At 41.7% G+C, this 25,785-nt stretch overlaps 1 non-coding gene and 1 pseudogene across 1 annotated transcript; one reads left to right on the top strand and one right to left on the bottom strand.

The window, feature by feature from the left end:
• LOC120234603 overlaps nt 1-25,785 on the bottom strand; it is a 156,347-nt pseudogene that overhangs the window by 111,533 nt on the left and 19,029 nt on the right.
• Nucleotides 14,232-14,334, top strand: LOC120234629. Its single transcript, XR_005529146.1, has one exon. It is a non-coding gene; the product is annotated as a U6 spliceosomal RNA (small nuclear RNA).

Below are 25,785 nucleotides of genomic sequence, written 5' to 3'. Positions count from 1 at the left end.
CAATGCTGCATCTCCAAGCCCCTTATTTCCCTCTGCAGACATCTGCTGCTTTTGGCTTCAACATCATAATGGTGTCCGTCAATAATAAGAGTGAAGTTACTCCTGGGGCTCCAACATTGGACAGACTTGTGTTTATTCATTTCGTTTCTCTTCTTTACGAATGGGTTTGATTATAATTAGTGCACTCCATGGAGTGGTATTGGGTTTCAGAATCTTTGTTTATCTGCAGTAAAAATATTTCCTTTTCATACCAAGATACTTGATAAATCGGTATTTAGCTAAAGTGTACATTCAACTTCATAAATAAATAAATACAATTTGTGCACAGATGGCTCGCCAAGTTCCGAGCACCTTCTCAGAGTGGGAACCTGGGGCTGGCGGATGGAGGGTGAGGCATGCCCCAACCACTCCCCTTATTGCTGTTGGCTTGAGTCGTTATGGTTTAGTAAAACATCTCTGACTTTGGACTCATGTTCTCCCAGAACAGTGGGAGAGCATCACCAGCTCTCAGTTAAGGAGCATTGCGCTGGCCTTTTGGCTGTATTCACAGTTAATCAGCAGGCTGTGCAAATTAGACAGTAATTAATTTCTGAGAGCAAGGCCATGTCCATTTAAATAACTGCTTTAGCTGCATATGCTGTATGGTGACCACTTTTGTCTCCAGGAAAGTCCTGGTCCTTCTCCCAAAGTTGGTGGGTGTTGAACTTATGTAAAGAAGACAAGGTTCAGGGCCTCTGGGAATCCCAACCTTTTTATTCAGTCCTACAGGTTACCTTGCCCCAGAACTGTGGGGCAGTATTGCACTCTGTACCCTTGAGTCCCTTCAAGTCTGTGCACCTTCTACCCTATCTAATTCATCCTCTCCCACCTGTCCCTCAGGCATCCTACATGAGGTTGCAAGATCAGTCTTCCTGAAGAACAGCTCAAATCAAGCCACTTGCTTGCCAAAAACCCATATGGCTTCCTGTTTGAACTTCAGAAGGATGCCTAAACTCTTTTGTGATGAACTTAGTTGAAACTCTGTGTGGTAGGAGAAATTTCCCATTTTCGGGTGGTTGTGAAGCTGAGATCCACCGATAGACTGTGGCTGAGAATTTTCTTCATTCCTGATTGCATGTGTCATGCTTCCATTCAGCTGGTGTCGATTACAGGCTGCTTTCTAAGGCAAGATGTGGCACCTTCAAGCCAAGGTTGCTTCTTATCTGGCAATTACCATTGGCTGCTAGGACAGTTATAATAGTCAATTACGAAAATTTCGTCTAACATGGGAGTGAGAAAGGAAACTGATTGATAGTACCTGTTCCTAGCATTTACTGTTCACACACATGTGTAACTGTGTGTTACACATAATCACAAACAGTACAGAACCCTCTACACCTCTTCATCACTAACAGTCTACTAACCACAGGGCCCAAAATAAGGTAAGAATTTCCCCTTAACTACAAAAAGGGCCTGTGGACTCAGGGCTGGAAGCTGGAACCAGAAAGTCTCAGTACAGGCTGGGAATGACTACTGGGTGGGGGCTCCAGGCAGGAGAGTTCAAAGGACCCAAGGTCAAGGAGCAGAGAATCAAAGCCAGCCCCCTATCAGGAGGCTGAAGTCAGGAAAAAACCAGGGACAAGGAAGGAGATAAGTGCAAGCTGAGCAATTAAAGAACAGAGGCAGGCAGAGAGAACTTCAAACCTGAAGAAAGCCCAGACAGAAACCTCTCGCGGCCTCCTGCTGCAGAGGCCAGGCTTGCCAGAGTGAGCCCAGCCGCGTCCAGGCTCTGCCGTGTTGCTATGCCCGACCCCCATGCCCAGCCTGGCCCCTCATCAGCGGCAAGCTGTCTCCCTCCACCATGTCCAGTTCTCTATGTCCAAATCCCCTCCCCCCCCCCACCTAGCCCATGTGTGCCTAATTCCTCCCTGAAGGAAGAAACCTGCTTTCCTCCTAACCTCATTTCTGTAAACACTTTAGTCTCTGCCACTGAATTCACCTTAACCAGAGGCTCTCAGACTCTGGCAACATATTGGCATTACTCAGCGAGCTTTTGTAAAATACTGATGACTTCAAACCCAAAGATCCTGATTTAATCTGGTCTTGGGCAAAACCTGGCATGGATACTTTTCAGAAAGCAGCAGCCCAGGTGACTTGGATGTACAGCCAGGGCTAAGGAGGACTGGCTTCACCAATTCCTCAGCCTACAGAATCTCAGCATGGAAGACACTCCCTACACACTCAGAACAAACAGAGCCCATGCCATCCCCCACCCCGGCTGTTTGAAGGACATCAAACACACCCCTGCCACAGGCCTTTGCCCTCCCTGTTCCTTCTGCCTGGAATGCCCTTCCACAATTCCATGGCTTGCTCCCTCACCTCATTCAGGACTTCTGAAATGTGCCTCCTCAGTGTAGCCCTCCCTGATGCTCCGGGCTAAAAAAACAGCTCCTATGACTCTCCATCCCTTACCTTGCTATTGTTGGTCATAATATATATTAAACTTCTATTTAATTATGTTTTTATTGTTTAACCCCCAGCAGAAAGTAAGCTAACTATGGGCAGGGACATTTTCTTGTTCAACGTGGGTATCCCCAAAGACTGGGACAGCTTCTAGAACATAATAGTTTCCATAGATATTTGCTGTTTGAATAATGAACTGAGTTAACCAATGAAGAAACTGGGGCTCAAAAAGTGGGAGTGCCAAGCACCCCACAACACACAGGATACCTCTCCACAGCAAAGCCACGTCAGCAGTGTTGAGCTGAGGAATGGCAGGCTGGCGGCCAGGTGGGGAGGGAGGTTGGGAGTGAGGAGGAGGCATCAGAGCTGGTCTTAGAAGGGAAACAGAGGGGGAGAATGGCGGGAGTTGGTGAGACAGGAAGTTAAATGCCTGGTTCTGTCACTTCTGGGTGTGACCCGTGTAGGTCCTGCCCTCATTTTGAGACTAGCGCCCACCCTCACATCCTGTTGTGCCAACCAAACGGTCTCCACACATTGGTAAATGTTCTTCCCTGGAGGACAAGATTGTCCTGGTTGAGAACCACTGCAAGTCTACCCTCTCCTTCCTCATAACTTTGGCCTCACTTTGTGAGAACCCTGGTTCCATTTTGGGGTCTAGAGCACTCCTTGAACTAGGGGGTCTTCTCTCCTGCTGGATTGTGGGCTCTTCACTGACTGCCATCCTGACTTCCCTGCACACACTCGCCTCTACACTGTGCCTGTTTCTTCTCCCACAGGAACAGGGACATCCAGGGTGATCAGTTCCTAAAACATCTGGAGGGGTGCCTGGGTGGCTCAGTTGGTTAAGCCCCCGACTTCGGCTCAGGTCATGATCCCACGGTTCGTGGGTTTGAGCCCTGCATCAGGCTCTGTGCTGACAGCTCAGAGCCTGGAGCCTGCTTCAGATTCTGTGTCTCCTTCTCTCTCTGCCCCTCCCCTGCTCTCTCTCAGAAATAAATAAAACATTTTAAAAATTTAAATAAAAATAAAAATAAAACATCTGGGAACCTTTGAATATGAAATGACTCAACTTAGGGCCAAACAGAAATACATCCAAAATCCGGAGATTGCCAGATATCACTGACTGCAATGTAGGTGTGATGATATCAAGCCGTTATGCTAGATTGGTTGGTAGATAACTAATAAAGCTCTGATACTATAGGGAAGGCCTGTGAAATAAAAGACCAACAGCTCTCTATTAGTCACTACAGAACGTTTGAATGAAAGCTGGAAAGGAAGAAGCACAGAGGACAAAAACCAAATGACTTGATTGGCAGGTGAGATAATGGTCCCTGGGGAGCACCAGGGAGGGCTCAGGACTGAGTCATTTAGCATTTAAAGATGTTTCTCTTTCTTCATTCAAAGGGAAAAACAACTTATTTTTTTGTTTAGTTTGGCTCTCTTTCTTCCCGGTTTACGATTCAGCACATCACCCAGGTTGGTGGATCTCACTGAAATATTTTCCCAAAATGACCTGCAGTTCTATTTTCTAATATGCTGCCAAGCCTCCCACAGCCTAGAAGTCAGAGATTGATAGTCTGTAATTTTCAGCCATGAGCTGGAGCTTTCCTGTGTGTTTCTATAATACTAGCACTCGTTACAGGTAAAAATGAGGGAAGTGATGACTGCTTTGGCAGAAAATCAGCTGCAGCTCAAAAACAATATAACACCAACCCATAGACGAGCTGGGAATCCACTGCTGGATTAAGAAAGTACAGTCAGCGAGCTCAGTGTTAAATTGCTTATTGTAAGGTGGGGCTGGAAGATACTGCAAAGCAAATTCAGTTTACCGTGAAAAAGAATTAGTGAGATGCAAAGCCTCAGAGATGGAAAATTTCTTTGAGATTGATTATTGCTGCTCAAATCTAGCTAGTCTCTGTCAGGAGCAAGGACAGCCTACAGCTACAGATCTCATCTCTTTGAGTGCTTCTGGAAGCTTCTGTTGGATCCTGATCTAAAGTCAGCATGAGTCTAGGGGTGCCTGGGTGGCTCAGTCAGTTAAGCATCTGACTCTTGATTTTGGCTCAAATCCCAGGGTCATGGGATCAAGCCCATTGTTGGGCTCCAGGCTGAGTGTGGAGCCTGCTTAAGACTCTCTCTCTCTCTCCTTCTCTGCCCCTCTTCCTTGCTTGCACATGTACACATATGTGTGCTCTCTCACTAAAAAAAAATTAAATTAAATAAGTAAAAAATAAAATAAAATCAGCTTGATCTAGCATTAGAGGGGGTAGTCCATGCTGTAGAGAGAACTTAACAGCCAGAGGGTCAGATGAGTTTCAAACACACAGGGAAGAGAAAAATAGGAAGCAATATCTGAATTGAACCATCAAGTCACATTTAGAGGCCTTAGCCTCATCTAGTAACTCAGGGAACTGTCAATTTTTTGTGTGGAAGAAGAGATGAATGTCTCCTTCACTCACCATACCCAGCGCACCCTCAGTGGTTGAAGACAAAAAAATCCAACAGAGTGACACATCCCATTTCTCACGTGCGGCACCCTACTTGGGAGCTTTCCAGGCACAGAGGCAGAAGTTGTGAAGTGAGTGAAAATCATCAGCAACAATCGGAAGGAAAACTTGAACAGTAGAGGGAGTGGGGGTCTACACCCCCCCCCCCACAGGACTGGGGCTCACGTCCCACAAAGGAGAGGGCATGAGAGAAGGGCAGGTCATTTCCTTGCACACAGGTATCCTTTGTCCTTTAGAGCTGACGTCATCATCTGCTACAGCTGGGAGTGGCGAGCCCGGGGTTCTGCGACTGTGCCGCTGGCAGAGCGTCACGCAAGCCTCCGGTGAGTTGGGGGGAGGGTGTGTGCATGAACACACAGCTGAAGGAACAGGTGAAAACAGCCACAAAACATAAAACAACCAGAGGAACCGTGATCGTTGGTTTTTGGTCTTTCTGCTTCTGGAGGAGCAGCCAAAATAGTCAACATTTGGAGAGCACTTGGAGCCCCTCTTGTTACTGCTTTTATGGCTGCAGCTGGAGGTTCAGATGACTCACCAGGCTGCAGGCAAAGCTGTAACTCACAGGATAAGGAGAGAGGAAGGGAGAAAAGAAGAAAAAAAAAAAAAGATCTGTCAGTGGATTTGCTTTTTTAGAACGTTAAAGCTCCTATCCGTACATTCAGCCCAAGGTGGTACCAGCCCCCACTCTCCAGTACAAGCTTTAAAAAAGAGGCCCCTCCGGGTGCCTGGCTGGCTCAGTCGAGTAACATGTGACTCTTGATCTTGGGATCATGGGTTCAAGCCCCACGTTGGGTTCAGGGATTACTTAAATAAATAAACTTAATAAAAAAAAAAAAAGAGGCCCTCTTCCTCCAGGGCACACAGTGTGGTGAACAGATTGCAGGCTGGATTTTAGGCATCAACCTCTAAACATGTGCACACCCCGTGATCATCTATGTCAGTCATATCCCAGCAGAAAATAGATGGTGGGTTCAAATTAGGACAACTCAGGGATGGTTTAATAATGGACATTTACTAAGGTGTGGGCAAGGTGAGAGGAGGAAGCACAAGAGGTACCACAGAAGCCCTAGTCTGAAAGGATGAGAATCCCAATGTCATCAGACCTTGGAAAGAAAGGGTCGGGTAGAGAAGGTCACCTGCCAAGAGATGTGACCTCAGGAAAGCAGCTCAGTCAAAAGCAATCTCACAGGGAGGAAGTTGAGGGAATAAATACCCCAACCTCGCTCTGCTCTTTCCCTCCAAGCTTCTTCTGGGATTCACTGGCTGACTCACCTGGAAAGCCAGAAGTGAATAGAGTTCATTGATGTGGACTGCACAGGTCAGCCTCCGGGGCAGAGAAGCAGCTAGAGGGTGGACAGTGGACCTGGTGGTGCACACGGGAGTATCCACCCTCCAAGGCAGTGCTGCTCCAATCATTTATTTACCATTCAAACATGTGCAGAGCTGTCTACTAGGTGCTGCACCGGGTTCTGGAGACACTTTGACACGTCCATTCTGGGTCCTTATCCTCAAGCAGCTTTTTTTTTCTAGTAGGGGAGAAAGCTTCCTACCTTCCTTCCTTCCTTCCTTCCTTCCTTCCTTCCTTCCTTCCTTCCTTCTTTCCTTTTGCCTGTGAATCAGTAAATCTAACCATCTTGGGAAATTGGAATTCTTTTTTTCTTTATTTCCAGCTTCCACTTAAGAGACTGGGGGATGGGGGGGGGGAGGGCTGATGTTATCTTGAAGGCTCCTGACAGCTTGCATTTTATGAGTTTGCCTGCTTTGTAAAATATTAACCAGAAAATATTAAAGTTTACAAATGCAGCAACAGACCCAGAGGGACAATGTGATATCATCTCCGATATGTTTTTAAAAACATGAAAAGCATATCTGACAACAAAGGGGAGAAAAGTTCATGTGAATCTCTTTTCCCCTTTCAGTGTAAGCAGGGTGGTGTATGTTTGTGTTCTGCGGACAGTGCTGAATCACCAAGGATTTAAGGGTTACTAATGGGTGTTCTCGCTTCTCATTTACATGTGGAGTATATTAAGAAATTACTCAGCCACTTTGTGTGGTTTTTAATTGAAACCTACCTCTCTGTGTGGATGAGTAGAACTTGTTTTTCATTCTGTGCAGGGGCTGGTTGGCCTTTCCAGCTTCATGGAGCCTGAAATGTGGTCGGCACATTTCTGCTTTTCACATGACCAACCCATGCAATCTGTATACATAGAATAAACAAACTGTCTGATGTTCCTTAGGATCCAGAGTTCATTGCCTTAGAATTCTCCTCTCTCTCTCTCTCTCTCTCTATTTCCCCTGCCCCACTTTCTGAGCATTTTTTTAATGCTTATTTTTTGAGAGAGAGTACAAGCAGGAGAGGGACAGGAAGAGAGGGAGAACTAAGGATCTGAAGGGGCTCTGTTATGACAGCAGTGAGCCCTATGCAGGGCTCGAACTCATGAACCATGAGATCATGACCTGAGCTGAAGTTGGACGCTTAACCGACTGAGCCAGCCAGGTGCCCCCTGAGCACCTTTGAAGTAGAGAAGATGCAGCATGAGATGACATATTTATTAACCCAACTTCTCTTCTTTATTTAAAAATATGCAGTAGACCATAGACCGGGAGGAATTATTACCCCAAATGTGACACATAATAAATGTGTTCTTTATTATCTTCTTATAGTCAAACAGTAGTAAAAATCAATAAAAACCTCACATCAGTAAGTAAATGGACAAAGGATGTAACTAGGCAGTGCACTGAGGAATCACATCTACCAAAATGAGGAATTTAGCAAATATTTTTAATGATAATGCTCAATGTTATAAAGCAATAATTAATTGGGCTGACCTTGTATCTTTTTAAATAGTAATATCCGTGGCTTTCTAATCTATTTCTGAAGTTCCATATTAAGGAAATAATCTATCAGAAAAGCTGTATGCCCTAAGATATTTATATATCATATAATCCTGTTACATATTGTAGCAAAAAACGGAATCATCCTAAACGCCCAACATCCACAGAAACACTCAGTGAATTGTAGTATATCCATTTGCCAAAATATTCCATATCCATTAGAAATGTTTCATATATCAAAACTAGAACAAACTATCCTAAAATTTGTATGGAACCAAAAAGACCCCGAATAGCCAAAGTAATACTAAAGAATAAAACCAAAACGGGAGGTATCACCATCCCAGACTTTAGCCTCTACTACAAAACTGTCATCATCAAGACAATATGGTATTGGCACAAAAACAGACAAATAGACCAATGGAACAGAATTGAGAACTCAGAAGTGGACCCAAAAGTATATAGCCAACTGATCTTTGACAAAGCAGGAAAGAATATCCAATGGAAAAAAGACAGACTCTTTAACAAATGGTGTTGGGAGAACTGGACAGCAACATGCAGAAGAATGAAACTAGATCATTTTCTCACACCATACACAAAAATAAACTCAAAATGGATAAAGGACCTGAATGTGAGACAGGAAACCATCAAAACCCTAGAGGAGAAAGCAGGAAACAACCTCCTTGACCTCCACCGCAGCAATTTCTTACTTGACACATCCCCAAAAGCAAAAGAATCAAGAGCAAAAATAAACGATTGGGACCTCATCAAGATTAAAAGCTTCTGCACAGCAAAGGAAACAATCCATAAAACTAATAGGCAACCTACAGAATGGGAAAAGATAGTTGCAAATGACATATCAGATAAAGGGTTAATATCCAAAATCTATAAGGAACTCACCAAATTCCACACCTGAAAAGCAAACAACCCAGCGAAGAAATGGGCAGAAGGTATGAACAGACACTTCTCCAAAGAGGATATCCAGATGGCCAACAGACACATGAAACGATGCTCAGCATTCCTCCTCCTCAGGGAAATACAAATCAAAACCACACTGAGAGACCACTTCATGCCAGTCAGAGTGGCTAAAATGAGCAAATCAGAGAACACGAGATGCTGGCGAGGATGTGGAGAAACGGGCACCCTCCTACACTGTGGGTGGGAATGTAAACTGGTGCAGCCCCTCTGGAAAACAGTGTGGAGGTTCCTCAGGAAAAGAACAATAGAACTCCCCTATGACCCGGCAATAGCACTGCTAGGAATTTACCCAAGGGACACAGAAATGCTGAGGCATAGGAGCACGTGTACCCCAATGTTCATAGCAGCACTCTCCACAATAGCTAAAACATGGAAAGAGCCTAAGTGTCCATCAACGGATGAATGGATCAAGAAGATGTAGTTTATCTATACGATGGAATACTACACGGCAATGAGAAACAATGAAATCTGGCCATGTGTAGCAACATGGATGGACCTTGAGGGTGTTATGCTGAGCAAAATAAGTCAGGCAGAGAAGGACAGATACCATATGTTTACACATATATGAGGATTAGAAGAAACTTAACAGAGGACCACAGGGGAAGGGAAAGGGGAAATAGTGGGGGAGAGGGAGGGAGGCAAACCATGAGAGACTCTTGAATACTGAGAAAAAACTGAGGACTGATGGGTGTGTGTGTGGGGGGAGATGGGCATGGAGGAGGGCACTGGTGGGGATGAGCACTGGGTGTTATATGGAAACCAACTTGACAGTAAACTATTTGTAAAATAAATAAATAAATAAAATAGAAAAAAAAGAAATGTTTCATATATCAACCAAAAAAATGAAAACTGTGTTTGTATTAAATAATAATTATTTTAAAATATGCATGGGGGGAAAAACCTGGGAAGAAACAGGCTAAAGTACTGACAGTGATCACATGCATGATATTTTCTTCTTTTTTCTAAGTTCCAAAAAATTTTAATAGCATAAAATTCCAACTTGTATAGAATGCATAATTTACAAGGAAAATATAATCCTACACGAGGCTCAAACTCACAGACCATGAGATCATGATCTGAAATCAAGAATTGGACATTTAACAGACTGAGTCACCCACTGCCCCCAGTAGGGGGCTTCTTAGAATGCTTCAAGGTCTGGAAATACTCTCCATTTCTTTTCCCGATAGAGGTTTTAAGCACATTAGATTGGTCTTTTCTTAGGGGCCAAAGTAAGAAAATCATCTCTTGGATTGAATGTAGGTTGATGGGCACCCCTTAATCAAAAAGCTGATCAGTGGTTGATAAAATGAAACCTGAAATACGCTTCATTCCATGGGTGTTGGTGGGTGAGTCAATTCCTTCATTTGTAAAGTGGGAGGCCTGGGCTTTATGCTTTCAATGTCACCTTTCAGCTCCGTACTTTACAGGCTTGCTACAGAGCATCTATAGCTGACCCAAGAGCTACTAGAAGAAGCAGACGTAAGAGCTTTCAGGTTCTGGCTCTCAGTAAATACCCACAATAGTTACTTACATCCATGAAAATGGAGAAACAAATGGCAAATACTCTGGCAGCTGTGCAGACTTTCCCACATCCAATTGCTTAAGGTGACAACCTACATGGTCACTGAGCATGAAAACCGTCCCCACACTTGCCCTGTCTTTTCCTCATAGGAGGGTTCCTAGGGTCAAGGAGGTGCCGGAGCTAGAAGAAAATGCAGAAGAGAAACTAAAAGATCTGGAAAAAAAAAAAACCCCCATATTTCCCTGGAGAATTTTCCTGACCATTGCGGGGTGGGGGGTTGGGGGGAGGTGTCAGTTAATAATGAATACATTACGAATCTCCAGAGAGCTTGGAGCTTGGGGTTCCACCAAGTGGGGATTTATTTCCTGATGTGATTGGACATGGAGGAATCACAGGTTCTGTCCTAGGCCCCCTTCTCTTCCTCAACTGCACACCCTCCTTCAGAGTCTCATCCAGTCTTCTTGCTTTAAATATCATCTGGCTGCTGACAATTCCCAAATCGATCTCAGACTCGTGCCTACCTGGATGCCTCATAAGACATCGCCAAAGTAAATATCCAAGGAGAACTCTTTTTTAATGTTTGCTTATTTTGGAGAGAGAGAAAAAGAGAGTGTGCTCACAAGCCCCTTTGGAGGGGCAGAAAGAGAGGGGGACAGAGGATCTGAAGTGGGCTCTGCACTGAGAGCAGAGAGCCCAGGTGAGGCTGAAACTCACCAACCACACCTGTGAGATCATGCCCTGAGCAGAAGTTGGATGCTTAACTGATTGAGCCACCCAGGTACCACTCCAAAGAGAACTCTTAATCCCTGCTTTCATGTCTAAATTTGATGCTCCCCCCAAAACCCAGGAGTCATTATTGATGTCTTCCTTCTCCCTCACCCCTCACAATCATTTCAGTTGTTAGCTCTGTCTCGTTTGAGATCAACTGGCCCCTTAGTATCCATCTCCACTGTGATTCTAGCCATTGTCACCTATCATGGGGGCAGCACCAATAACCTCCTAATTACTGTCTCTACTTCCACTTCTGACCCCCCTCCAAAGTAGTTTCCACACAGCAGCCAAAAGTTATTTTCAAAACATGGTTTCAATTATGCTGTTCACCTGCTTAAAACTTATACCTATATTTTCACTGTGCTTCAGACGAAATCTAGGCTCATGCTATGGGGTCCTGGGCCATTCATGATGGGGTCCTTGCCCTCCTCTTCACCTCACCTGGGGCCACACTTCTTTTGGTCCAGTGCACTGCAGACCCACTGGCTGAATTAGCATGCTAAGTGCGAGCCTGTCTTACTTAGGCTCTTTGCCCCTTCGGTTCCCTTTCCCCCCTACTGTTTGTGTGGCTAATGCTTCTCCTTCACGTTTCAGTGTCAATGTGACTTCTACAGAGAGATCTTCTCTGATGACCTATCCAAAGGATACCCCACCTTCATTTCTGTGATAGGACCCTGTTTATTCTTTCTCAGCGCTTTCTACAAGCTGCCATTATTTTATCACTCATTTGATTACTGTTGTAGTGAGGACACCATCCACATTCTAGACAGGAGTAGAGATTGTGTATCTCACACCCAGCACTGGTACTCAATAAATATCTGTTGATTAAACTAATTAATTAAAGAAGGCAATTAGTTATTCCTACTTTATGGATAGTTGTTAGGAAATCATTCTGATTAACCTAATTTGACTGAGGCATACTGTTTCGCTCCCTCCACCTCTGTGCAGGTAGAGGTCTTGCCACACAAAAGGAAAAAAGAATTTGCAGCCTTGTTTCCTGAAACCAACCCTCAAAAGAATAGAAAGATCTATTCCTTTTGCAGGAGGACATCTGAACAGTCTCCTTTTCTGTAGCCTCTCCCCTAGAAAGCTTCGGTTTCACAGGGTAAAGAGAACATTAATTATAATTTATGTGAGCTGCACTCTATTTTATAGTCAATTGCCTTGTAGCTCAATAACATCTATGTCTATCATTAATATGTGTCAGATTGATGGTCTTTTAAGTTTTATTTAATTATAGCTCAGATAATACAATTTTCCCTTTTTTTAATTAGAGGAAACAATACATCAACTGGATGGACTGTTTGCAACCATAGAAAATTATTATTATGTAGACATAGTAACAAGCAGCAATGTTTATGATCCATTTTAAGAGGTGACAGCAGAATACATGATTGCTCTGATTTGTAATTAAAACTATCAAAGTACATATACAAATGAACAAGAATTAATAGGATATAGGTAACAAAAAACACTTTGGTTTTCTAGTGTGTTTTATTTATGTATGATTCTTTTAAAAATTATTATTATTTCTTGGTCCAATATTCATTGCACAATTGTCAGAGGGAACATGGGCTATAAATATGGCTGCTGGTGCAGACCTGAAGTTACTGTACCGACTAGGAATGCATGGCACTAACCTGAGAAAGTCTCACTCTTACTACTTGGCTTCTTTGGGCTGCCTAAAAATTGTGCCCTTCTGTTTAATACCTATGGCTTCAGTGCCTGACTCAACCCTTGTTCACTCAAATATTCCTATTGGAGGGCGCCTGGGTGGCTCAGTCGGTTAGACGTCCAATTTCAGCTCAGGTCATGATCTCAGGGTTTGTGAGTTCGAGCCCCACATCAGGCTTTGTGCTGACAGCTCAGAGCCTGGAGCCTGCTTCGGATTCTGTGTCTCCTTCTCTCTCTGCCTCTCCCCCACTCTCTCTCCCTCTCTCTCTCTCCTTCACACACAGACACACAAGTAAGTAAAGATTTAAAAAAACTTTTTTTAAACATAACTGAGCATAACTGTCTCTCCCTCTGTCTCTGCTCACTCCTCCCCCCACCCGCCCCACGTTCGCATTCTTTCTGTCTCTCTCTCTCTCAAAAATAAATAAACATTAAAAATTTTTTAATATTCCTATCAGGAAATGACAGCAAGATGAGCATCTGCAAAGGTTATATTTCCTGTTTATGCTCCATGAAGATATCTGTGTGAAAGTGTGCTGGTTAGGGTGGAGAAAGCAGGGAGGACAATGTGTTTAAAATAAGTGCAACAAAGAGCACATGGGTGGGTCAGCTGGCTAAGCATCTGACTCTCAATTTCAGCTCAGTTCATGATTTCAGGGTTTGTGAGATCAAGCCCCATGTTGGGCTCTGTGCTGGGCATGGAACCTGCTTAAGAATCTCTCTCTCCTCTTGCACTGCTGGTGAGAATGCAAACTGGTGCAGCCCCTCTGGAAAACAGTGTCGAGGTTCCTCAAAAAATTAACAATACAACTCCCCTGTGACCCAGCAATAGCACTGCTAGGAATTTACCCGAGGGATACGGGAGTGCTGATGCATAGGAGCACATGTGCCCCAATGTTCATAGCAGCACTTTCGACAATAGCCAAATCATGGAAAGAGTCTAAGGTCCTTCAATGGAAGAGTGGATAAAGAAGATGAGGTTTGTATATACAATGGAATACTACATGGCAATGAGAAAGGATGAAATCTGGCCATTTGCAGCAATGTGGATGGAACTGGAGTGTATTATGCTAAGTGAAATAAGTCAGTCAGAGAAAGACAGATACCATATATTTTCACTCATATGTAAAACAGGAGAAATTTAACAGAAGACCATGGGGGAGGGGAAGGGGAGAAAAAAGGTACAGAGAGGAAGGGAGGCAAGCCATAAGAGACTCTCAAATAATGAGAACAAACTGAGGACGGATGGGGGGGAGAGGGGAAAGGGGGTGATGGGCATGGAGGAGGCACTTGTTGGGATGAGCACTGGGTGTTGTATGGAAACCAATTTGACAATAAATTATATTTTAAAAAAAGATTCTCTCTCTCTCTTAAAAAATAAAAAAATAATGAATTTTAACAAATGAAGTTACAAGGAATGGGATGGATTTGTATGTCCCATATGCAACAATTCCCAAAATCTGTTGCTGATTTAGTTTTCTTTAAAAAGTAGAAACATGTCATGCTTGCTTCAGTAGCACATATACTACAGTTGGAACAATACAATCAAGATTATTATGGTCCCTGAGCAAGGATGGTACACAAATGCATAAAGTGTTCCATATTTTTCTTTTTAAATAGATATTTGACTGTTAAAAAAAAGTAGAAACATGTGCATTATACCATCATTTTATTTAAACAAAATAAAAAAGAAAGTCAGAGGAGGCTATATATTTATATCTATATATAGATTTCCTTACAGCATGGCTTTACATACATATATATGCTACATATCTATAATACAGATGTGTATATTAGACAGTCACACACAGAGATATGTTCCTGAGCAAAGATGTATCTGGAAAGACAGACAACACACCGGTAATAATGGCTGCCTCTAAGGAAGTGAACTGAAAGGCTGAGGTGTGAGTGAATGTTACCTTTCACTGTATCATCTTTTGTACTGTTTATTTTTTTCAATGTTTATTTATTTTTGAGAGAAAGAGACAGAATGTGAGGGGAAAAGAGGCTGAGGGAGAGGGACACACAGAATCTGAAGCAGGTTCCAGGCTCTGAGGTGTCAGCACAGAGCCCGACATGGGGCTCGAACTCATGAGCCGTGAGATCATGACCTGAGCCAGTCAGATGCTTAACCGACTGAGCCTCCCAGGCACCCCTCTTTTGTACTGCTTAAATACTCACTTTGGACGTATATTAGCCATGCAAACACATAATTAAGTCTTTGTTGATGAAGATAGAGAACCATTTGCCAACAAATTAAAATAACTGCATATAGAGCAAGTTCTGTTTCATGAATGGATTTTTAAAACATACATAAAGGATGAAAAGTAAAATAAATACAACCAGTATTGTTAAGTGCTGCCTAGAGGGGCAGATATATTAGAGAATTAGAAGAGGTCACTATCTGCACTGATTTGCTAAGGCCTCCATGACAGAATACCACCAACAGGTGGCTTATGCAACAGAAGTTTATTTCCCTGCAGCTCTGGAAGCCCGGGGGACCAGAGTCTCAGCAGGGTTGGCTTCTTCTGAGGCCTCTCTGCGTGGCCTGCAGACGGCCACCTGTTTTCCCACATTGCTCATCCCTGGTGGCTCTTTGTGTGTCCTAATCTCCTCTTCTTAAAAGGACGCAGTTAGATTGGATTAGGGTCCAGACTCACAGCCTCATTTTAACTTCACCTCTTTTAAAGGCCCTCTCTCAAAATACAGTCATGTTTTAAAGCTTTTAACCTATGAATTTGGAGGGACACAATTCACAACATTAACCTTGAGTTTTCATTTGGGTCAGGGAGCTAAGCCATATATGCTTGAGGGAGAGGAAAGAAACAATGCTAAAGGCACCACACAATTAAATGTCAAAGTTAATATAGAAGCTAATGTGTGAAATTTTCTTTTTTTATTTTTTTAATGTTGATTTATTTTTGAGAGAGAGACAGAGCAGAAGAGGGACAGAAAGAGAAGGAGATGGAGGATCCAATATACATTCTATACTGAAAGCAAAGAGACCAACGCAGGGCCCAAACTCATGAACCTGTGAGATAATTTATATATAATTTACCTGAGCCAAAGTCAGATGCTTAACTGACTGAGCCATCCATATGACTCTGGGTGAGATTTCCTAGAGATACCCAGACACAATCTCCTATTTTAAAGAAAATGAAAATTAAGAATACATGAGGGAGTAAACAACAGTGAGTTCTTGCCATAATTACTGTACCAGGTGCAGTGGGCAAGGGTCTGTCTGTATGGAGTTTGGAAAAACAAGTAGTTCACTAAATTATAATGTGATATGCCTATCTCCACACCATACCAAGGCAACTCATGAAGTCAATCAATTTAGTGAAAAACTAGTATCCCTAATGCTATTTGAAGTTGTCTACGCAAGAGAAAATTAGACTGTTGAAAAGTTTTATTTGTTACATTATTTTATAACAAGAACAAATGAGTGGGACTCATACACATAAAAATATAAAAATCTGTCCATCCAGGAGAAGGCATTATAAATCATTCTTGTTAATCAACTCAGGCAGCAAATATTTAGGTGAGTGCCCCTAAAAGGAGCCCGGGTCTTTTGAGGGCTTGCCATAGATCAAAAAGAAAACCACCATGTCTGCCTGATGGAGCACTCGATCCAGCCAACTGAAACTTCCAGTTGGTTAGATGCTTCCCCTGTTATTTTAACACCTTGACCCATCTTCCTTACTTGTCTCTTCTTATCCAATTTCTCCTTCTCTCTTTCCTCATTTTTTATCATTCTCTGTACATTTTCAATAGATAGAAGGGCACATGATTTAGAATCACACCAAAGTGATGTAGTCCTTAACCTCCCGGCTCCACACAATGCGATGGAGAAAGTTCTGTATGACCTGCTATGTACAGGATTTCCTAATAATATTCTGTTCAACCCACTCCTCAGGAACTGTGAGCGCTTGATTAGGCAATGTGTATGAAAGCACTGTAGGAGCAGTGAAGTCCTCTTCAAAAGCTGCCCACTGCTACTGTGCAGAAGTAAACAAAATAAGGACCTGAAACAGCAATCAGATCCATTGGAGCTGCTCATGTGGTCCAGTCCACTGTAGCCATCAGGGACCTTGAGAGTATCAGGGCTAAGAAGATGTGTTTCTGTTGCTCAAATGGTGAAATGAGGAGCCATGCAATGAGGGAAAGCCCCATTGGTAAATGTATCAGGAGCAAATATACATACCATGAAACAAAGGGAATTTTGATATCTTCTTGCATTTTGAAAATTGCTTGTATATATATATAAGTCATCAGTGATGACTAGTAGGTTTCCTTCAAAATGCCCATCTTATGGGTATCTCAAAGGGATATATCGTAAAACAGCACAAATGGTATTTTTGGTAGTCTGAATCCAGGAAAAGAAAGAGATCCAAGAAATTCAAGTGCCAGTTAGCTCCACTATGTGATCAATCACTTGGGAAAGATTATGTGGTGACCCAAATACCATTTAAAAGCAAAACAACTGTGACACTGGTGGGCTGCAAGTTGACCGCACATACCTCCTTTCCCTCCAAAATGGAAGCTGTGGTCACAGTGTAACAGTGGACTCAGCCCCCACCACTGCTCCCTGATTGCCTGTGACAATGTCAGAGGAGATGAGTCTTCAGGACAATTCTCCAGGCCATTGACCTGGGCGACACAAAATCCTAAGGGGGATCCAAACAAAGTAAGTTGTCAGCTCGCATTTTCTCAGCTTAAATTTCTGGAGGAAGATTGCCACAGGTGTTTGAGAAAAAAAAAAGTGTCAGAACACTTTTTGGATTAGCTGAGCTCCAGACACAGGCTTGTTTGTTTATCTGTTTGTTTCTCCCCACCAGCCTGACTTAATCAGTCAATCTAAATAGCAAAATTCCATTTTGCCTGAAGACCCAGCCTAGTTTTCATGAGAACACCTATTTGCTTTGAACGAGAGGCCCTTGGACCTTACCCTGCCCACAGAAGTGTCCACATCTAATCTAGGATGAAAAACTTTCTGGTTACCCTGGGGTTAGAGAGGAAACTGGGAATGGAAAGCATTATACCAGTCAGTACCTACCTGTGCACCAGATCAGACCAGCTCCCGCTAAGCTGAGCCACAGAGCACCTGGAAGGGCAGCATGGAACTCCTTGCTGTCATCGTTTGTCCTTTCCTCCCCTGCTTTAGTGCTTCCAAGGAAGGGGAGGCCAATATGAAACTGGGGAATCAGGTCCACTCTGACCTTAGATTCCATTCATGTCTAGTCAGGGCTTCTCCAGGCATGGCTAGGCCCTCCTGAAATGTTCCCAAGCTCCCAGTAGGCGTTTGTAGAAGGAGGTGAAGGAGCGATGAGGAGGTGCTACATGTTGCACAGATGTGGTGATTAGGCCTCTGTGTCCTCCCAGCAGGGAGGCATGCTATGGGAGAAAAAAGCATGGACTTTGAAGTCAGACAGGCCTGGGTTCAAATCCTGTTTCAGTCACTGTATTAATCAGCTTAGGCTAAGTTACGGTGTTTGTTAACAAACAAATCCAGAATCTTGGCTGCTTGCAATAGCAAAGGTTTATTTCTCACTCAGTCGACACATCATTTGTAGGTCAGCTGCGGTTCTGTTTCATGTTATCTTCTTCTCGAGACCCAGGCTAAAGGAGCAACCTCTGTTTAGGAACCTGACCTTGTGGAATTAGAAGGAGATACAATGAAATTATATGCTGGTTTTTAAAATGTCTGCTATCCTTACTTCCATTCATATTTTACTGACCAAACCAGTTATACCACCAAGTCTAACACCAACAGAGTAGGGATATTTAACCCATCCCCAACAAAGGACAGCAAATATGTTGAACAATAACACACCTTGCCATAGCCACTTACTAACTGTGTGTCCTTTGGCAAATTACTGTGAGATGGGAACAGTGATGTGAACCTAAAGTTGATGGCAGGAAGGTTAAATAAAATATGGATTTTAAAAATGAGTATAATATAGTAGGAACCAGAGAAGTTAGTTCCCTCTCCCTTTTCATATACAAGACTTATCAAGAAATTCTCATCCCTTCAGAATTAACTTTTATGATTCTCTTCTACGCTAGTGTGTCAATGTTAATTACTTCTCTTGAGAAATACGTGCATTTTAATAATGGCTTTACATGCTATTTTAACCTAAAGTCTTAATTCTAATGGTGGGAATTTCAGACACCAGAAGTTGTTGATATTCTTGACCACTTGCTTTCTTGCACCTATGGCCCTCTAGACTTTACAGTTTGGATCACTTATCGGAATTAGGAGGAACTATAATGCATCATGCCATGTGAGAAAATGATAGTTGGAACAGCTTCAGCTCAGGCCCCCAGGACTCTCAGAGAGTGTGGAACATACCTCAACAATTTTGATGACATCATGTAAATAAGTATAGACATTGCAGCAGAAAGAGGAGTTACAGGGTTGCCAGGGCAGCCACTGGGCCAGGTGAGGTGATACCCCATTGGGAGAGGAGGGTGGAGACATGGACCAATGGCCAGGCCAAAGACACACAATTGTCTCTCTCAGTACCAAGGGTGGGGTGGGAAGAGAATCAGACAAAGTTTGACATCACCCTCAAGGAAATCTGAAGTAGTTATTTCTACAACACCACCCCTATCAGCAAAGGCAACCAGCATCAAACAAAACCAGATCAAAACAGAGCTTGACCAGGGACATCTTCCTGCCATATATACGTGGTCAGGTATATAATATGACCTTTGCCTCCACCATCTCTCCTTCCAGCCCCCCACAACCCTAGAGGATGGAGACCTAGAAAAGGAGAAGGTAAGATGTGTGCATTTCACATCCTCTTCTTCCACCATCCAGAGGTCATGCTCAGGCCTGTGCTGCAGGGAGGGGAGAAAGCGAGCTTTAAAACACTTTGAAATTGAACTGGACTCTTAATTAGCAAAAGTGACAAGAAAGGTATGGAATCACCTGAAGACACTGCTAAGAAACAGGAAATAGAGGACTTATCAGAGCATAGTCTAAAATGGTAATTGGAAAAAATAAAGCTGTTATACTCCACTGAGTTAAACCTCCTCAATAAATTGTGAAACGTATTTCTGAATCATTACCTGATTGTGTTTCCCTGATTAAAGACTAACTTTCTAATTTCAGAGGTGGAGTTAAAAGTGGGTTCTTTTTTCCTTTAAATAGTGGGCATTAATTCAAGGAACATAGACTGGTAAGCACAGGTAAAACCTAATCAAGCTTTAATTCTGCCTTTCAGTCTGCCTTGTTCCAAAGGGATCCCAAAAGGAAGTGGGGCCCCAACCAGAAAAGAGTGACGTTTTTTTTCTCATTCCAATCCGTATTTCACATTTACAGATGGTAAAGAGGAGATGGAGCAGTTCCAACTGCCTGTGAGATCCTAAGAAAACTAGGTCTGCTTTCTCCAGTCAGAAGAAAAGACAGCATGGGAGTAATTCTCAGAAGGTGTACCATGGAAGTACAGACCATGTGTCCATTACCTGAGACTCTGCTGGAGAGACTGGATAAGCCCAGAATCTTAACAAGAGTGGTAATGCCATTTCTTCACTAATTAAGGTGATACATTCATTCAGCAGATACATACTGAACACCACAAGTTAGGCATTCATCTGCCTCACTGTTGGGATACATCAGCGAACAAACAAACAAAAGTCTTTAAGCCCCTGTAGGGTTCCGTTTGCAGTTTGGGGAGAGATAATAAACAATTGTCATATAATAGATTTTTTTTAATGTTTTATTTATTTCTAGGAGAAAGAGAGAGACAGCGTGAGCAGGGGAGGGTCAGAGAGAGAGGGAGACACAGAATCTGAAACAGGCTCCAGGCTCTGAGCTGGCAGCACAGAGCCCGACGCAGCGCTCGAACCCACAAACCACGAGATCATGACCTAAGCGAAAGTCGGACGCTTAACCAACTAAGCCACCCAGGCGCCCCTGTCATATAATAGATTTTTATGAATCAAGTGAGGAAGTGGACTGTGCAGTTATCTGTGCTTCTGCATTCAAATAACCAACTGATTCTGCATTGAAAGAATACCCTCTCCTCTGCTATTCTTGGCCAAACTTCATATAGTAGTGACAAGAGGTTATCCATCTTTGCCTTGACCTTTCATGTCAAGAGGACTTTTAGTGAGTGGCTGCTCTTCCTTGTAAAGACTATCTATGATAAAAATGATATATTTCTAGGCCAAGCAAAACAATTAGAAAACATCATCATTCTCATGAACGCTTAGAGTATGTACACTCTTTTCTATAGCTGTAGGTTGTATTAACATTTAAGTTAGAAAAGAGATTTTCAGAGCACTTGGGTGGCTCAGTTGGTTAAGCACCCAAATCTTGATTTCATCTCAGGTCATCTCAGGTCATAGGATCGACCTCCATGTCAGGCTCAGTGCTGGGCATGGAGCCTGCTTAAGATTCTCCTTCTCCCTCTGTCCCCTCACTGTCTCTTTCACACACACACAAAAGAGTTTTTCAAAAAACATACCAAACCTGGCCATTTCTCACCAAATCTATCATTCTCACACTGATGTAAGTGACTATCATTTTTTAAATCTGGTATATAATCAAAGTTCCAAACCAAACAATAGTGAAAGTGAGTTATTTAGAAAATGATATGGGGAAATATCAAGATGTCCAAAAAATTGAGGGTAGTCCCCATCTCTTACTGTATTTTTCAAAACACAACAGAAAGAGAAATCAAGAAATTGATCCCATTTATAATTGCACCAAGAACCATAAAATACCTAGGATTAAACCTAACCAAAGATGTAAAAGATCTGTATGCTGAAAACTATAGAATACTTATGAAAGAAATTGAAGGAGACACAAAGGAATGGAAAAACATTCCATACTCATGGATTGGAAGAACAAATATTGTTAAAATGTCAATACTACTCAAAACAATCTACATATTCAATGCAATCCCAATCAAAATTGCACCAGCATTCTTCTCAAAGCTAGAACAAACAATCCTAAAACTTGTATGGAATGATAAAAGACCCTGAATAGCCAAAGTAATGTTGAAAAAGAAAACCAAAGCAGGAGGCATCACAGTTCCGGACCTTAGCCTCTACTACAAAGCTGCAATCATCAAGACAGTATGGTATGGGCATAAAACAGACACATAGACCATTGGAATAGAATAGAGAATGCAAAATTGGACCCAAAATGTTCAGTCAACTAATCTTTGACAAAGCAGGAAAGAGTATCCAACAGAAAAAAGACTGTCTCTTTAGCAAATGGTGCTGGGAGAACTGCACAACAACATGCAGAAGAATGAAACTGAACCACTTTCTTACACCATACACAAAAATAGACTCAAAATGGGTGAAAGACTTAAATGTGAGACAGGAAAATCAAACCCTAGAGGAGAAAACAGGCAACAACCTCTTTGACCTTGGCTGCAGTAATTTCTTACTTGACATGTCTCTAGAGGCAAGGGAAACAAAGGCAAAATGAACTATTGGGATCTCATCAAAATAAAAAGCTTCTGCACAGCAAAGGAAACAATCAGCAAAACTAAAAAGGCAACCACTGGAATGGGAGAAGATATTTGCAAACAACAGGTCAGATAAAGGGTTAGTATCCAGGGACGCCTGGGTGGCTTAGTTGGTTAAGCGTCCGACTTTCGCTTGGGTCATGATCTCGCGGTTTGTGGGTTCGAGCCCCGCGTCGGGCTCTGTGCTGCCAGCTCAGAGCCTGGAGCCTGTTTCAGTCTGTGACTCCCTCTCTCTCTGACCCTTCCCTGCTCACGCTGTCTCTCTCTCTCCTAGAAATAAAAAAAAAAAAAAATTAAAAAAAAAAGGGTTAGTATCCAAAATCTAGAACTTACCAAACTCAACACCTGAAAAACAAATAATCAAGTGAAGAAATGGGCAGAAGACATGAATAGACACTATTTCAAAGAAGACATCCAGATGGCCAACAGACACATGAAAAGATGCTCAACATCACTCATCACCAGGGAAATACAAATCAAAACCACACTGAGATACCACCTCACACTGGTCAGAGTGGCTAAAATGAACAACTCAGGAAACAGATGCTGGTAGAATATGAAGAAACAGGAACCCTCTTGTGCTGTTGGTGGGAATGCAAGCTGTGCAACCGCTCTGGAAAACAGGGTGGAGGTTCCTCAAGAAATTAAAGATAGAACTACCCTACAACCCAGCAATAGCACTGCTAGGAATTTACCCAAGGGATACAGTAGTGCTGATTCATAGGGGCCCATGTACTCCAATGTTTATAGCAGCGCTTTCAACAATAGCCAAATTATGGAAAGAGCCTAAATGTCCACCAACTGATGAATGGATAAAAAGATGTAGTTTATATATACAACAGAATGCTACTTGGCAATGAGAAAGAATGAAATCATACCATTTGCAACAATGTGGCTGGAACTGGAGGGTATTATGCTAAATGAAATAAGCCAGTCAGAGAAAGACAGATATCATATGTTTTCACTCATGTGGAACTTGAGAAACAACAGAAGACCATTGGGGAAGGGAAGGAGGAAAAAAATAGCTTCAAACAGAGAGTGAGGCAAACCATCAGAGACTCTTAAATACAAAGAACAAATTAAGACTCAATGGGGGGAAGGAGGAGAGGGGAAAATGGGTGATTGGCATTGAGGAGGGTACTTATTTGGATGAGCACCAGGAGTTGTCACAGAAATCTACCCCCAAAACCAAGAACACACTGTATACACTGTATGGTATCTAACTTGACAATAAATTACATTATTAAAAAACCCTTCTTTTGATTAAATATCTTAATGCGAAAGTAATAAATGAGTAACGGCTGATTTCAAATCCTGAGTTTGGAAATACAACAAGGATATGTGCTACTATCCCTTTAATAGAATGGTGTACTGAAAGTCATAGCAATGCAAGGCAGGGAAGTATCAGCTTAGAAAATAAAAATGAAACTCATTATTTGCACATGGCAAGCGGTGTAGACAATTCACAGACTATAAACATAAACTTTTAGAATTAATCATTTAAATTAGCAAAATTACTGGACACTAAGTCAATATTTAAAAAATCAGCAACATCTCTATATATAGACCAAAAATAAGAAAACAGTATTTTCATAATACAGTATTATTAAAAATATCAATTGCCTGGAGACAAATTTAACAAAAGATGCACAAAACATCTACCAGAAAACTCTAAAGAACTGTTAAGGTAAATAAAAGAACACCTAAAAAAGTGAAAGCCTCCAATGTGTAGTGGATTAGAATATTCCATAAGTAAACTGATTTCCCTCAAAATAGGCCTAAATATTTGACACAGTCCAAGTTGAAATTCTAAACAGGTTTTTCTGTGGAAATGAACAAGATGATTTCAAAATTAATAAAGAAATGCAAAGGCAAAGGAAAAGATGTTTGCAATGCATGTAAAGAAAATTTACAAATAATTCCCATAAATCAATTAGAAATAAGATAACCTAATAGAAGAATGAGCAAAATACTTGAAGAAACAATTTATAGGAAAAGTTGAATTGAAATGAAAAGGAATATAATCTCATTAGAAATCAAGAAAATACAAATTAAAACTAAAATGGAATGCTTATATACATTTACTAGAATAGCTAAAAAAAAAAAAAAAGACTGATAATAACTAGTGCTAACAAAAATGTGAAGTGACTAGAACTCTCACACACTGCTGGTGGGAATTTAAATTGATACAACCACTTTAGAAAACTCTGGCATCGTTTACCAAAATTAAATATATGCATACCCTGTTACACAGCAGTTCAATCCAAAATACATATCCATCAGACATGTACACACATGTGTACCAAAAGTTATGTCCAAGAATATTTATACAGTATCATTTGGAACAGTCCCAAACTGCAATCAGCCTATGTCCTTAAATATATCAACTGTGATATATTTATATAATGCAGTGCTATCCAGAAATTAAAATGAATAGCATACTGCTATACTCAAAATTGAATCCCACAAATGTAATTCTAAGTGAAAGAAGTCAGATACAAAAGAATAAATTCTATTTCTTTAAAGTTCACAGAGGAGAAAAACTCAAAGATGTTAGAAGTAAAAGCAGTCTTAATGATGGTTTAAAAAAATCTGTCCACAAATTTTTTATGTTTCTCCCTTTAAGAAGTGGACTCTAATTATCTTTCCTTCAAGTGTGGGCTGGACTTAAGTCCAGCTTCTAACAAATAGAATAAAGTGCAAATGACAATGTGTGACTTCAGAGACTAGATCAGAAAAAGGCACTATAGATCTTCCTTCCTCTCTCCCAGCTTTTCTCCACCACCTCCACTCTGGGAAAGCTAACATGTTCTGAAATGCTCCAGGGAAAGGCTCACATGGTGAGAGAATGAGGCCTCTTATAATAGCCAGAGAGGAACTAAGGACTCCAATCAAGTCATATGAGTGAGCTTTCTTGGAAGAAGATTCTCTAGTCTTAATAAAGCCTTCAGATGACTACAACCCTTGACTACATCTTGACTGCAATCTCACAAGAGTCTGAGCTCAAATCACCAAGCTAAGCTGCTTCTGGAGTCCTGACACTCAGAACCTATGGGAATAAGTGTTTATTGTTTTAACTAAGTTTGAGATAATTTGATATGCATAAATAGATGACTAAGGCAGTTAAATTTAGGAAAGAAAGAGAGGTTAGTAAAGAGGAGAGAGCTGTACACTTAGATTTATGCAAAATTTTATATCTGTTATATTCCAATTATATCCCAATTCTGAAAATTTTACTAAATTCAACTATGTCATTCAAAACGTTTTTGCTCTTTAAAAAGAAACTACAGACAAAATTAACAGATACATTACTATCTGGGAGAAGATGTTTATAATGTCCATGACTGGCAATAGATTAATATCTAAAATATACAGAGAATTCTATGATGCAAAGAAAAGTAAACAAACAAGAAAGTGGTCAAAGAATAAAAGCAATTCACAGGAAACACAATCACTTAATAACTATGTAAAGAAATGCTCAACTTTCCCAGTAAACTGAGAAATTCAAATAAAACAATAGAAACACACCACTCTGCATGCATCAGATTGGAAAAAAAAAACCCAAAAAAAC

The sequence above is a fragment of the Hyaena hyaena genome, unplaced genomic scaffold (genome assembly GCF_003009895.1).
Source record: "Hyaena hyaena isolate Hyena2069 unplaced genomic scaffold, ASM300989v1 scaffold_112, whole genome shotgun sequence".
NCBI lineage: Eukaryota > Metazoa > Chordata > Mammalia > Carnivora > Hyaenidae > Hyaena > Hyaena hyaena.
The sequence above is the reverse complement of the archived record's forward strand: the minus strand, read 5'-3'. Positions and strand labels throughout refer to the sequence as shown.